Here is a 15,569-nt window from a genome sequence, read left to right as displayed (position 1 = left end):
CTCACAAGTGTTCTATACCACTGTTGTTCATCTTCTCTGATTTTATATTCCATTTCCTTGCAATAAACAACATTGTTAGCCTTCCTAAGCACTTCCTGCATACTAATCTTTTTGTGGCTCTTCCACTACACCCAGAATCCTCTGTATCTCAAAGTTCTTCACTGCCTTTCCATTAAAATATGCAGCTTTTATTTTCCTACCAAAGGGGAGAAGTTCACATTTTTCTACCTTATAATCCACTTGCCAAAATGCTGTCTGCTCACTTACCCATCTTAAATTTGTGTCCTTTTCACAGTTAGTGTTCCTACCTATCCTTCAAGTCATGAGCAAATTTAGCAACCACACATTTGAACCTCATCTATGATGCTTGTTACTTCCTCAAAGGATGCATATTAATTAGTCAAATATGATTTCCAAGATTGCAGTTCTGAAGAGTCACATTGGAGACATCAACTCTGTTTCTCTCTCCACAGATGATGACAGGCCTGCTGAGTTTCTCCAGCCTTTTCTGTTTTCATTTCAGATTTCCAGTACCTGCAATATTTTGCTGTTATCTTGATTTTAATTTGCTCATCAGTGCCTGATATCCAAGGAGACCAACATTTGGATGTCCAAAACACTGCGTGTTTAAACCACTGATTCTCTTTTCAGCACAAAAAGTTCAGCAGAATTTCAGATTCTCTCAGAATTATAGAATACAAGAGGAAAAAAAAGCAGCAATGTAGAGATTGCTTAGGCCACACTGAAGAAGTACTGTACCACATGACAAAGAGGCTTTGGAGCCAATAGTGTAGACATAACAAGATGATGCTGGGAAGGGAAACTCTAACTGTTAGGAGATATTCAAGGTACAGGATCTATTTCCACTGGAGCAGAGAAAACCAAATGGAGATCTACTGCAGAAGAATGCTGTACAGTTGAATGCTTTACCAATGTGAACAGTTAAAGCAAAAATCTTTACATCCATAAAGGAAAGGCTGCGAAAGCTCTCGAAAAGGAAGAAAACACAGTAAGGAGAGAGAACCGGGCAATAAAAACAAAATGCTGGAGAAACTCAGCAAGCCTGGCAGCATTTGTGGTGAGAAATTAGAGTTAACAGTTTGCGCCTCCCTCCATGCCATAAACGTGCATTGTTAAATTTAGTTTCAAGTTAAAATTCAAGTCAAACCTACTGCCTGTATGCTATCTTCCAAACAGAAAAAGTGATCATATGCAATTACAATGTTTAAACGACACCAGGATAGATACAGGAATAGGAAAGGCTTGGAGGGATATGGGCCAGGAACGGGCAGATGGGACTAGTTTAGTTTGGGATTATGTTCAGATTGGACTGGTTGGGCTGAAGGGTCTGTTTCCATGCTGTATGACTCTACATCTCTATGTAAAAGCTTGCAATAAAAACATCTGAAATACATTAATTTAGAATTTTCTGCTCATTACAAAGTTACATAAAGTAAAAATGCTCTCTCTGAGGCAAGGAAGTAAGTTAAAAATCAAATGTGTATGGAATCAGGAGCATGAAGCTAAAACTGTTTTAAGTTTTGAAAGACTCAAAATCTGCAACTTAATAAAATGAGGTCTGATATTACAATCGTGACTACACTTCAAAATGTACTTCATTGGCTTTAAAGAATTGTAGAATGTCTTAAGGTTGTACAAGTGCCACAAAAATGTGTTTTTCTTCAACAATAGTCTGCTCTAGATTAGCAGATTAAGAAAGAACTGGGCACAATTGTAAACTGGGATGGATAGAAATACAAAGGATAGTACACATTTGCTTGGTTTCCCAAAGAGTCTGAGATACATTGCCAGCTGGTGTAGCGAATGCTGACTGTATGTGTTTTCAAGGGAGAGCTGAGCCAGTTCTTGATTGGGCAGAGTTCATATCTGATAGAAGGTGCCTTTCTGAATACTATTTGATCTGTGCTATCCCTAAACTGGTGTTGGTCACCTGGGGAGGCGGTGGAGAAGCTATGAAGTGTTTTGAAACATTGTCACTTTGCAATGTAGCAACAGAAAGTTACACAGTGTCATTGACAGTTTAAGTGAACAAATGAAACTGTGATAGGTAGATTTCAATGAGGAGAAATGTGAAAATCATCCACTTTGGAACTTAAAAGATAAAAACACAGTACTTTCTAAATAGTAACAAGCTGGAACAGTGCAGGAATAGACAAATTAGGGGTGGCAGTAGGGCCCTTGAGGCGGCTGCAACATTCAACTCTGTTTTCTTGCTTCTGCCCTTTACCCTTTCACTCCCTTGCTGGCCAAGAATCTACCCACCTCTACTTCAAAATATTCAGTGACCCCAACTCCTCCATACCCTGAGGAGGGGAACTCCACAGCTGTACATTACATGTATGCAAATGCACAGATTGTCGTGAACAAAACTGGGGACATGGAAAGAGAATTTGCACTAGGGGATCTAGCAACCTTGACAGAAACACAGCACAAGCCAGAACAGGGCTGGATACTTCACATCTTGGGTTATATGGCTTTTAGTAGAAACAGGGTGGGTAAAAAGGGAGGTGGTGTAGCAGTCTTGGTCATTAAATAAGATGCAGTTCCTGAATTAGAATCTATACAGCTGAAAGTATGAAACAGGAAGGGAGCGGTAACCTTAATGATTACTTATTATAGACCTCTAAATAGCAGGGAGGAAGTAGAAGAGAACATCTATAGGTAGATTATGGAAACCTGGAAGACAAGTAGCTTTGTGATGGTGGGTGATTTCAATTAACCCATGTCTGATGGGGGAACAAGGTAGAGTGTGGGGCATGGAAGTGAAGTTGTTCCTGGAATGTATGCAGGAGAAAACTTTCTGGAACAGTATATTTCCAGTCCTACCAGGGAGATAGCTGCGCTGGATCTGGTCTTAAGAAATGAGACAGATCAAGTGGACAATGTTACAGTGGGGAAACATTTAGGAAATAATGATCACGAGTTTATAAAAAGCATGGGAGAATTTTGAAACAGCGATGAATAGGTGCAAGCTCGGAACATAGCAATGACATCAAATACAGGGTATCCAAAGCCACAGTGCCCTGGTTAACTAAGGATACTGATGAGAAAATAAGGAAGGAAAATAAGGCATGATAATAATAGCAATAAGAATCAGGAAGAATACCCCAAATGCAGGACAGGAGGTAAGGCTGGAAGAAGGAAGACAAAAAGAAAGCATTAGCAAAGGATGGGAGCCTGTGTTAAAACAAATAGTAAAATGCTCTTCAAACATTAGCAGTAAAAGATTAGTGAAGGATAGAATGGGGCCTGTAAGTGACAAGCAAGGCAAGGTGCTCAGTGAAGCAAATGGTATGGCAGAGGTACTAAATGAGTACTTTGCTTCTATCTTTACCAATTTGGAAAATGATGATAATGGCCCATTTGAAAACATCAGTGTTGAGCAACTGAGCAGTATAGTGATAGATAAAGAAGAGGCGTTGAAAGTCTGTCAGCGGTCCAGGTAGAGAAGTCAGCAGGTCCATCCTAGATTGCTGAGAGAGATAAGGGAGCAAATTGCAGAGACAATGACAGAAACTTTCTAAGCTTCTCAACATTGGGTTCGTCCTGGGGCACTGGCAAGTTGCAAATGTGAATACCATTGTTAAAAATGAGGCAAAGGATAACCCAGGAAACTACAGACCTGTCAGGTGACATCAATAGTGCGAAAACTGATAGGAGACAGAGCCCATAATACGGAAAGAGGTAAACAGAGAAAAATAAGTTAATATTCGACAGTGAACATGGCATTGTCGAGAGCAGGTCATAGAACATAGAACATAGAACAGTACAGCACAGAACAGGCCCTTCAGCCCACAATGTTGTGCCGACCATTGATCCTCATGTATGCACCCTCAAATTTCTGTGACCATATACATGTCCAGCAGTCTCTTAAATGACCCCAATGATCTTGCTTCCACAACTGCTGCTGGCAACGCATTCCATGCTCTCACAACTCTCTGCGTAAAGAACCTGCCTCTGACATCCCCTCTATACTTTCCACCAACCAGCTTAAAACTATGACCCCTCATGCTAGCCATTTCTGCCCTGGGAAATAGTCTCTGGCTATCAACTCTATCTATGCCTCTCATGTTTGACTAATTTAACTGAGTTCTTTGATAAGTGCTGTGGATGTTGTTTATATGGACTTTCAGAAGGCATAAGGCGCCACATGGCAGGTTTGTTAGGAAATTGGAAACATTTGGGATTGATGGGTCCTTGACAGCATGGATTAGAATTTGGCTGAAAGATAGGAAGCAGAAGGTAGGCATAGAGAGGCATTTCTCAGATTGGAGTCAAATTGAAACTGGTGTTCCCTAGGCATTGGTGTTGGGACCCTTGCTTTCTTTAATTTATGAAAGGATTTGGAGATGAATATCGAGGGAAAAATTTCTAAACTTGCAAAATGATACTAAGCAAGGGAGAATCGTGAATTGTGAGGATGACAGCAATTTCAGAGGGACATTGACAAGCTGGTCAGATGGGCAGGTGAATTTCAGTGCGAAGAAATGGGAGGTAAAGCATGTTGATAGAAGAAACACAGACACAATACAGGCCCAATGGTACAAACTATGAGGGAAGTACAGGAGCAGATGGACTTCGGAGTTCACGTGCATTATTCTCTGAAGGTGGCCATGCAAGTTGAAATAGTTGTTGAGGCGGTTTCTAGGATCCTTGGGTTTATAAAGAGAGGAATAGAGTGTAAAAGAAAGGAAGTATTGCTATAGCTCTATAAAACAGTGGTCAGACCACATTTGGAGTACTGTGTTCAGTTCTGGGCACCTTTTTTAAGGAAGGCTATTAAAGTTCTGGAGAGTGCCATGGAGATTTACTAAAATGATGCCGGGAATGAGGTATTTCATACACAAGCAAAGATTAGAGAAATTAAGCCTATTCTCCTTGGAACAGAGAAGATTAAGAGTTGACCTCACTGAGATATTCCAAATTCTGAACAATTTTGACAGGGTAAAGGAGGATATTCTGTTCCCACGAGTTGGGCACGTCAGTAACTAAGGGTCACAATTTCAAGACTGTCAGCAGAAGATCCAACAGTGCAATGAGGAAAACTTCTTTACTCAGAGTTGGTAGGATTTGAAAAGTACTGCCTGGTAGAGTGGTAGAGATGGATTCCATTGGAGGTTTGAGAAGACTGCTGGATACGTATTTGAAAGTGGGTTATGGAATTAGAGCCGGAGAGTGGGACTAGCCGGTAGCGCTTTTGGAAGCTGGTACAAACATTGTGGGTCGAATGGCCTCCTTCCGTACTGTAAATTCTACAATACTGTGATCCTCAAAAAAAGCTCATCTCCATGCTGAATGGGAGACTCATCTTCAAACTGTGCACCCACATTTTGGTTTTCCACATATAGGGAAACATCTTCTCAGAATCTATTCCCCTCAGGATCTCCAATAAGAGCACCTCTTACTCTTTTAAACTTTTAATGACCAACCGTCCCTCACAACATAACCCTTTCGTGCAGGAATCAGTTGAATGAATTGTCTCTGAATTACAGCTAATCAATTATATCCTTTCTTAAATGAAGAGATCAAAACTGTACATAATACTCTAGATGTGGTTTCATCACTTCTTGTACAACTGTAGCAAAATTTCCCTATTTGCATATTTTATCCCTCCTTGCAATAAACAAAGTGTTCCATTTGCCTTCCTGATCATTTGCTATTTCAGCATACCAACTTACTGTGATTCATGTACCAGGATACCCGTTTCTGCTCAGAATTCTTCAATTCTTTTTTATTTAAATAACTTTTCTTTTTAAATAAGAGATTTAAAGTTGATGTACATAAATCACTAAAAGCTAGTAGAGAGCAAAGAATAAGTGAAAAGGTTAATTAAATATTGACTTTTAATTTAAGGGCACTGGAATATAAAGAGATGGAAGCTATGTTATAGTCATATAAAGCTGTGATTAGACCCTATCGAGTTCAGTTCCAGGCACAGCACTTCAGGAAAGATGCTTATTTCAAATCAACATGCTCAGACATGTTTTGGGCACACCTCATGGCCCAGAGGTAGGGACATGACCACTGCACCCATCAACACTGCTTTCCTTTGGATTAAAAAGGACAACGTGTGGCCTTGTAGGGGTTGCAGTCTAGGCTTTTCTCAATGACAACTGAACTAGAAACAGAACCTCTGCAACCAAATTAGAATTCCCGGAGTATAGAAGCTTTAACAATGACTTAATTGAGGTGTTTAAGACCATTGGAAGGCTTCATTGGGTAAATGAAGAATAAATATTTACTCTGGCGGGTGAATCCAGAACAAGGGAGAAAATCTAAAATTTAAAACTAGATTATGTGTGGGGTAAGGTCAAGAACTCCATCTTTATACAACGGATTATTGGAAATTAGGAATTCTTTCCCTGTAAAAACTATACTCATTTGATATAGCTCAATCAATATTGCAGATACTAGAAATCTGAATTAAGCCCAGAACATGATAAAATAATTAGCAGAGTGGGCTGCATGAACAGAGATAACAGCTGGATTTTCCAGAGGCCAGTCACCATTCCATGTAGATGGGAGTTATGCATGGGGACCCTGCAGCATCCTAACATCACACTCCAAATGAATTTCCTGGAAAACCAAATGCTCAGCCGGGCAATTCCTCTTTGCCCAAAGTCCTCTGTTTAAAATCAGCGACTTCTAAGAGTTATGATGAAATTAAGTAATAGCTACTCAGGAAAAAAATAGATAATTAAATACATAGCCTAGTAACTATTCAACAGACCACATATACCTTCCCTAGGTGCCTCACATCAGGATTGTATGTGGCTTGGAGGGGAACCTTCAGTTGGCAGCGTTTCCATGTACCTGTTCCCCTAGTGATTCTACAATAGATCTGGAAGGAGCTGTCAAAAAAGTCTTGGGTAAACTACTGCAGCACATCTTGTGGATGGTACACACTATCGCCACTGTTTGCTGCTGGCAGTAGACGTGCATGTTTAAGGTCACAGGTGTTGATCACGCAGGCTGCTTTTGGTCAATAATATCAAGCTGTTTGCGTGTTTTTGGAGCTGCACACATCCAGGTGAGTGGAGGCATTCTATTACTCTTCTGATTTGTGCTTTCAGGATGGTGGGCAGGTTTTGGAGAGACAGGCGATGAGTTACTCACTGCGGGATTCCTTGTTTCTGACCAGTTCTTGCAGCCATAGTATTTATAGATGAACAGATAAGTTCAGAGCAAAAGGTGGTTCTTCGGTCCTTGAAGCCCACTCCACCATTCAACAAGACCATAATTGAGACTATTTCTGCAAATCTACTTGTTATTCCCTTGTTGATGCTGCTTGACAACACTGGCATTGATATCATTTATCACTTTGCTGGTGATTGAGAACAGACTGAAGGGCAGTCATTGTTGAATTTGATTCATCTGCTTCTGTGGACAAGCATTACAATATTTTCAGGGAGAGACCAATGTTGCAGCTACTCAAACAGCTTGACTGGGGTCATGGCTAGAGAAGAGTACAGTTTTCATTACTTCAGACAAGATGGTGTTGCAACCCAGTGCCTTCTGCCTTTCTTGATAATATATGGAGTGAACTGAATTGGCTAAAGACTGGCATCTGTGATGTTGGGACCTCAGGAAAAAATAAAGGTGGATCGTCCAATTGGCACTTCTGGTTGAAAATGATTGTAGAAGACAGAACTAAAACATTTACACTGACTTGCAGGGCTCCCCCATCAATGCAAAGGAGGACATCTGTGGAGCATCAGCTTGTAGTTAATTGTTTTCTTGTCCACCCACTCTGAGTCTAATTGCAGCAGACCTGCAAAGCTTTGATTTCATTGGTTCTTTGTGCGACCGTTTAGTTCTGTCCATAGCATACTACTCTGTGCTGTTCAGCTTACTTGCATTGTAGGTCATCTGCAAGCTTCACTACTTCTGCTGCTCAAACCAGCACTGTGCAAACAGTGCTTACAATGAGCTTCAGGTTAGTGCATTCAAAATGTACAGCAAAGCTCCAGCAATGTTTAGTTTGAGAACAGTTCTTTTTTTTCATTTTGGTCCATAATTAAAAACACAGAAAACCCCAGGCAGTATCCTGGTAAATCTCCTCTGCAATCGCTTTCTTCCTATAATGTGGTGAGCATAGATACACACAAATTCATTCATTGGCGGTCCCCTACCTACAGGCAAATACTCCATTTGTGGCCATTTTATACAATCCCAGTGCAAACTTCCTGTTCTTGTATGCTATGTTTCAGCTAATAAAGGTAAGTGTCCCATATGTCCTCTTAACCACCTTATCTACCAGCTCTGTTACCTTCAGGAATTTGTGGAAACATGTCACGATCTCACTGATCATCAGCACTTTACAAGGTCTTGCCATTCACAATGCCTTGCCTCCTCAGTCCTCCCCAACAGAATTACCTCTCACTTTTCCAGGATAAATTCCATTTGCCACTGTTCTCCCCAGCTGACCAGTCGACTGATACCCTCAAGCAGTTTATAGCTCTCTTCCTCACCATTTTCTATCTTACCCATTTTCTGCAAACTTCTTGATCATGCTCCAGTTGGTGGGCAACATGGAGTACTGATTCATCAGTATATGGTACACAGCAGGTGTTTTTCTTATCTTGGTTTGTTTAACTGAATGCCCAAATACTTCACAGAGACTGCTGTCAATGTTGGAAACCAGAGTGCTATCACCTCTGTCCTGCTAATGGACAGATCACAACCAGGGATAGTGAAGGTGGTGCTTGGGATACTGGCTATAAAATATGCTGCCGTGAGTACGACTGTGTCAGGTTATTGCTTGGCTATTCAAAGAGAAGTTCTCCCAGTGTGGCCATAAGCCCCGGGATATCACTAAGGCACACTTTGCAGAGTTGACTAGGCCTGGCTTGCCTGTGTTGTTTCAAGTGTCGAGGTCGATGTCAAGTTGTCAGCTAGTTTTATTCTTTCATTCCTCAGCAATGATTTTATAAAATTGATTGGCTTACTAGGCTGTAGTTAAGAGTCAACCACACTTCTGTGAGATCTGAAGTTACAAGGGAAAGAACAGCAGATTTTCTTCTCTAAAAGACATGAGGGAACCAGATATATTTTCACAGCAATCTGGTAGATTAATGGTAATATTTCTCAGACCAGTTTTTTATTCTAGTTTTAATTAATTACTCAATTTTAAACTTCACCAGTAGCCAAATGGGGATTAGAACTTGTGCACCTAGACATTAGTCCAGTAACATCACCATTGCACTTCTACTCCCACAAGTAAAAGAAATTACAGGGTAATGCTTTCTGTGCGAACCTTGGTGCCTTTATCCTTTTAAAGCGATCAAGGCTGCGGGTTCAGAAGGTTCTGTTAAAGGATTCTTAGCATGTTGCTGCACTGCATCTTGGGGATGACACACAGCATATGCTGGTGTGGGAGGCAGTAATCCACCTGACAGGGAAGTTACAGCCTTGACTTACATCTCAATTGAAAACAGCACTTCCTGAATAGTGCACTGTAATGTCAGCCTAGATGGTGTGTTTATATCTCAAGTGTGCAACCTGAATCCAGAATCTGTAGACTCTGAGGCAAGAAAGTTACCAACTGAGCTACAGTTGACCACACCATGACTGGCTTGCATCGGGTAATATGCACAGAGCAGTCAATCTTCTTTCCCAAATGTCAGAGTTGCAAATCTACTGTGATACAATTGTGCATATCTGATGCACAAACCACAAGAAGGACATTTAATAAACTTGCAGCTTTCCAAAATGAATTAAATTGCGAGCAAACTATTGATGAGTTATTTATCAGTCGTAACATACTAACACAGTAACAATTGTCCAATCTGGTAGTTTGGACAGATCCCAAAATGAAAATAGGGAACATTACTGTTAGAAGTCAGATACTAAATAATGATTAAACACAAATAGTGAAACGCAAACACGAAAGCTGCTTTTTGATCAATTTTGCTGACGCAAGACATTTTACTGAACATGATGTTTAGATGTTCAGACTCCATAGAACACAAACATAGAACAGGCCCTTCAGCCCATGATGTTGTGATGACCTATTATCCTACTAAGGTCAATCTACCCTGCATACCCTACATTTTACTATCCTCCATGTGCCTATCCAAGAGTCATTTAAAAATCTCTAAAGTATCCAAGTCCACTACCACGGCCAGCAGCGCATTCCACACACCCACCACACTCTGAGTGAGGAATCTACCCCTGACATCTCCCCTATGCCGTCCTCGAATCACCTTAAAATTATGTCCCCTCCTTGTAATAGTCATTTCCACCCTAGTAAAAAGTCTCTGACTATCTACTCCATCTATGCCTCTCATCATCTTGTACACATCTATCAAGTCACCTCTCGTCCTCCTTCACTCCAAAGAAAAAAAGCCTTAGCTCCCTCAACCTTTCCTCATAAGACCTGCCCTTCAGTCCAGGCAGCATCCTGGTAAATCTCCTCTGCACCCACTCTGAAGCTTCCACATATTTCCTGTAATGAGGTGGCCAGAACTGAACACAATATTCCAAGAGTGCCCTAACCAGAATTTTATAGAGCTGCAGCGTAACCTCACGGCTCTTAAACTCAATTCCCCTGCCAATGAAAGCCAACACGCCATACGCCTTCTTTACAACCCTACCAACTTGGGTCACAATTTTGAGGGATCTATGGACATGGACCCCAAGATCCCTCTGTTCCTCCTCACTGTTGTTGAGAATCCTGCCATTAACCCTGTATTTTGCATTCAAATTTGACCTTCCAAAATTAATCACTTCACAATTTTCTGGGTTGAATTCCATCTGCCACTTCTTTGTCCAGCTCTGCATCCTGTCAATGTCCCATTGCAACCTACAACAGCCCTGCAGCACGCCGTCCACAACTCTACCAACCTTCGCGTCATCAGCAAACTTACTAACCCAACCTTTCACTTCCTCATCCAAGTTACTGATAAAGATCGCAAAGAACAGAAGTCCCAGAACGGATCCCTGCGGCACACCACTTGTCACCGAGCTCCAGGCTCAATACCTTCCATCTACTACCACGCTCTACCTTCTATTGGACAGCCAGTTTTGAATCCAGACAGCCAAACATCCCTGAATCCCATGCCTCCTTACTTTGTGAATGGGCCTACCATGTGGAACCTTATCGAATGCCTTGCTAGAAATCCGTATGAACCACATCCATTGCTCTACTTTCACCCATGTGTTTTGTCACATCCTCGAAGAATTCAATAAGGTATATGAGACATGGCCTGCCCCTCACAAAGCCATGCTGACTATTTCTAATCAAATTGTGCTTCTCCAAATAATCATAAATACTATCTCTCAGAATCCTCTCCAACAATTTGCCCACCACAGAAAAAGACTGATCAGTCTGTAATTTCTAGGATTATCTCTATTCCCTTGAATGTCTCTTGAACAAGGGAATGACATCTGCCACCCTTCAATCCTCTGGTACTACTCCAGTGGACAGTGAGGATACAAAGATCATTGCCAAAGGGGCAGCAATCTCTTCCCTTGCTTCCTGTAGTAACCTTGGGTATATACCATCTAGCCAAGGGGACTTATCTATCCTCATGTTTTTCAAAACTTCTTGCACATCCTCCTTCCTAACAACAACCTGTTCAAGCATATCTACCTGTTTCATGCTGCGCTCACAAACATCAGGGTCCCTCTCACTAGTGAATACTGAAGCATGTTTTAAAAGAAGTCAAAGCTATAAGGCACAGAAACAGACCCTTCAGTCCGACTTGACAATGCCAACCAGATATACTAAATTAACCTAGTCCCATTTGCCAACATTTAGCTTGTATCCCTATACATCCTTGCTATTCATGTACCTATCCAGATGCCTTGTAAATATTGTAATTGTACCCACCTCCACCACTTCCTCTGGCAGCTCATTCCATATACACGCCACCAGCTGCATGGAAGAGGTGCTCCTTAGGTCCTTTCTAAATCTTTCCCCTCTCACCTTAAAACTCTGGTTTCGGATTCTGCTACCCTGGGGAAAAGGCCTTGGCTATTCATCCTATCTATGCCCCTCATGATTTTATAAACTTCTGTAAGGTCACCCCTCAGCTTCCTATACTCTAAGGAAAATATTAACATCAAACTGGAGGTCAAAACCTCTGTCTCAGGTTTGCTGCAATCTCCAGTAAAGATCAATACAAGCTGGAAAGCAACATTTCATCTTCTACCATGGGTGTCTGGAGCCTTCAAGATGCAACATTAAGTTTAAAACTTTCAGAACATGACCACCATCCTTCATGCATGTGGACCACCATCCTTCATGCATGTGGCCCACCCCCATACCCTCTGATCTCTGATCCTGTTCTAAATGGGTGTCTCCCTGCACAGCCAACACATTTTCAACTGTTCATACTTCCCACTTGCACCCAATTAGCATTTATCTTTCTCCTGAGCATCAGCAATCCCTCTGACTGCTTCTACTGTTTTTCTCTCTCTGTCTTGGCACTGTCTCCATGTATTCTACTCACTCCTCCATATCAGCCCCAAACTCACCTCTGTCAGCAGCACAAGTACCATTTCCCAACTGCTTCCAGTTACGATGAAGGGTCACTGGACTCAACATTAGCTCTGTTTCTCTCTCTGCAGATACTACCAGACCTGCTGTGTTTCTCCTGCATTTACTGTTTTTATTTCAATTACCCGTGGGGATCTAGTAGTGCAAATTAGTGACTGGATCAATAAACATCTTCTGGTTAGAAATGCAATTCTATGATCCCAATGAACACTAATAACAACGGTTTCAACATCACACCCTCTGACAATGGCAGTATCAATATCATCACACCAATCCCAACAGTTATGTCTGCCTGCCAAACATACACAGGAGTTGGCAATTCAACCCCTTGAGCCGCTTCCACTATTCAATGAGATCACAGCTAAGCTGTGGCCTAATTCCATATGCTTGCTTTTGGCCTGGATGCTTCGAAACCTTTGCTCACCAAAAATGTATCTGTCTCAGATTGAAAATTAACAATTGATCATGTATACACTGCTAATAAAATGTGAGGCTGATGAACACAGCAGGCCCAGCCTGGATGTATTCATCCAGCCTCACATTTTATTATCTTGGATTCTCCAGCATCTGCAGTTCCCATTATCACATGTATACACTGCTGTTGTGTAACAGAGTTCCAAACATCTACCACCCTTTGTGTGTAGAAGGGCTTCCTACAACTCAATGAGAATATCAGAATCAGAATATCCTTTATGATCATATCTGCTGAATAGCCTGGCCTTGATCCTCAGACTATGACCTACTTGTAGGATCCCCAACCAGTGGACATAGTTTAGTGACTTTGCCTTGTTAATATCTTGAAGACTTGGATCAGATCACTCCCTAATCTTTTAAATTTCAGAGACAATAGGCCTAATTTGTATAATCTCGCCTCATAATAACCCCTGAAGTCCAGCTACCATTCTTGTAAATCTACCTTGTACTCCCTCCAAGGCCATTATATCCTTCCTGAGGTGTGGCGCCCAGATCTGCTCACAGTATTCCATGTGGGGTCTAACCAGGGTTTGGTATAACTGCAGCATAGCTTCTGCATCCTGGTACGCCAGTCCTTCAGGTATAAAGGCCAGCATTCCATTAGCTTCCATGATTATTTTCTGCACTTGTCTGCAGCATTTTAAAGATTTACGGAGTTGAATTCCCAAGTTTCTTGGGGCATCCACTGCATTTAACTTCATACCATCCAGAAAGTACCCAATCTATCCTTTCTCAGTCCAAAATGGGTAACCTCACACTTGCTCACATTGAACACCATCGGCCTGTTTTGCCCATTTGCCAAATCTATCAATATCCCCTTGTAATCTTATGTGAGTATCTACACTGTCTCTAATGCTGCCTAACTTCGTGTTGCCAGCAAATTTGAAAAAGTGCCATTATCCAAGTCACTAATAAGTAACATGAATAATTGCGGCCCCAACACAGATCCTTGTGGGGCACCACTGGTCACATCCCATCAATTTGAGTACCTACTTATTACCTCTACTTTCTGCCACCTGCCACTCAACCAATTTCCCAGCCATGTCAAAAATTCAGCCTCAAATCTATGGGTTTCTACCTTAGTTAACAGTCTCAACATGGGACTTTATCAAATGCCTTCTTGAAGTCCATATAAATAACATCCATATTCCCCTGTCCACTACTTTGGTTACCTCTTCAAAAAAGTCAATGAGTTCAGTCAGGCGTTACACATCCAACATGAATCCATGCCAATCTCCCTGGTTAACTGAAAGTTTTAAAGGTGTTCTGTTACCCCATCCCTGATTGTAGACTCCAACTATTTCCCCCACTGTGGACGTGTGCAATTTTCCAATACGGAGGGATGACTCCTGTCTCTCAGGAACTCTGAAAGGTTACAGGTCAGGCATTTACACTATGGTCCCCTACTTCCTTTCACAGCCTCTGACGCAAGCCATCAGCTCCCAGGGATCTGTCGCTCTTGAATTCTATAGAACATAAAACATTACTGCCCAGTACAGGCCCTTCGGCCCTCGATGCTGTGCCGACCTGTCATACCGATCTGAAGCCCATCTAACCTACACTATTCCATGTACGTCCATATGCTTATCCAAAATTCCACTAATTTTCTCGTCACCAACATTTTACTTAATTTACTCCTAGTCAGTCCTTGTTTCCAAACAACAATTTCCTTGCAACTGCTGGTAAGACACCCTCCTTTTCTGTTGCAAATACCGAGGCATGTCTGCCTTTTCCCCATAATCACTGACAGTATCTCCACCCTCAGTCTTAACTGGGTCGGCACTGCTCCTGACCACCTGCTTTCCTTTTATGGAACTACAACATTACTTCTCATCGATTTCAAAGTCCCTGGCAAGTTTCCTTTCATAATCCCTTCTAGTAGCTCTTGTAAACTGCTTTATGACCCTTTGCTGGTCTTTGTATCTTTCACATTCAGCAGGATCTGTGCTGTTTTTTACATTTTTGTAAGCCCTTTCTTTTAGTTTTAAGCAGTCCCCTTATTTCTTTTATTGTCCGTAGCTATTTTTCTCTGCAAAGTGCAGCTTTTCCCTCTCAGGGTTATAAACTGGTTGCATGTTGTGTTAAATGTTTCTTTAAACAACCCCCTGCTGCTCTTCACTTCTTTTACCCATGAGCAGATTGTCCACCAGAAACTGGGAAAGTCTCTCATCTCAATTAACTCAGTCTTACCCAAAATCTAAAACATAGAGCTGATTCATACTATTTGCTTTCAAATGTTACATTGAATTCAATTATGTTATGATCACTATTCGACAAATGTTCACACACGTTTAGATTACTAATTAAATCTGACTCATTACTCGTTAATAATCCAATATTGTTTGCCCCCTTGTTGTATCCAGGACACAACTGCTGTCGAAAACTATCCTGGACAACTCCAGAAATTCACTATCGTTCTGACAGGTGTTTGTCTCCCTCTCCCAATCTATGTTAACATTAAAATTCCTCATTTAATACAACTCTGGCTTTCTAACACACATGCCTAATTTCAGCATTTATACAACCGAGCACATCAGAGCTGCTACTGGGAATCTGTACACAACACACATCA

At 41.5% G+C, this 15,569-nt stretch overlaps 1 protein-coding gene across 2 annotated transcripts in view; it reads right to left on the bottom strand.

Annotated features, from left to right (window-relative positions):
• The window catches only part of pnpla7b (patatin-like phospholipase domain containing 7b), a 322,850-nt gene that overhangs the window by 65,318 nt on the left and 241,963 nt on the right, over positions 1 to 15,569 (bottom strand). The gene's annotated exons all lie outside the window — the stretch shown is intronic.

Source organism: Stegostoma tigrinum, chromosome 29 (genome assembly GCF_030684315.1).
Source record: "Stegostoma tigrinum isolate sSteTig4 chromosome 29, sSteTig4.hap1, whole genome shotgun sequence".
NCBI lineage: Eukaryota > Metazoa > Chordata > Chondrichthyes > Orectolobiformes > Stegostomatidae > Stegostoma > Stegostoma tigrinum.
The sequence above is the reverse complement of the archived record's forward strand: the minus strand, read 5'-3'. Positions and strand labels throughout refer to the sequence as shown.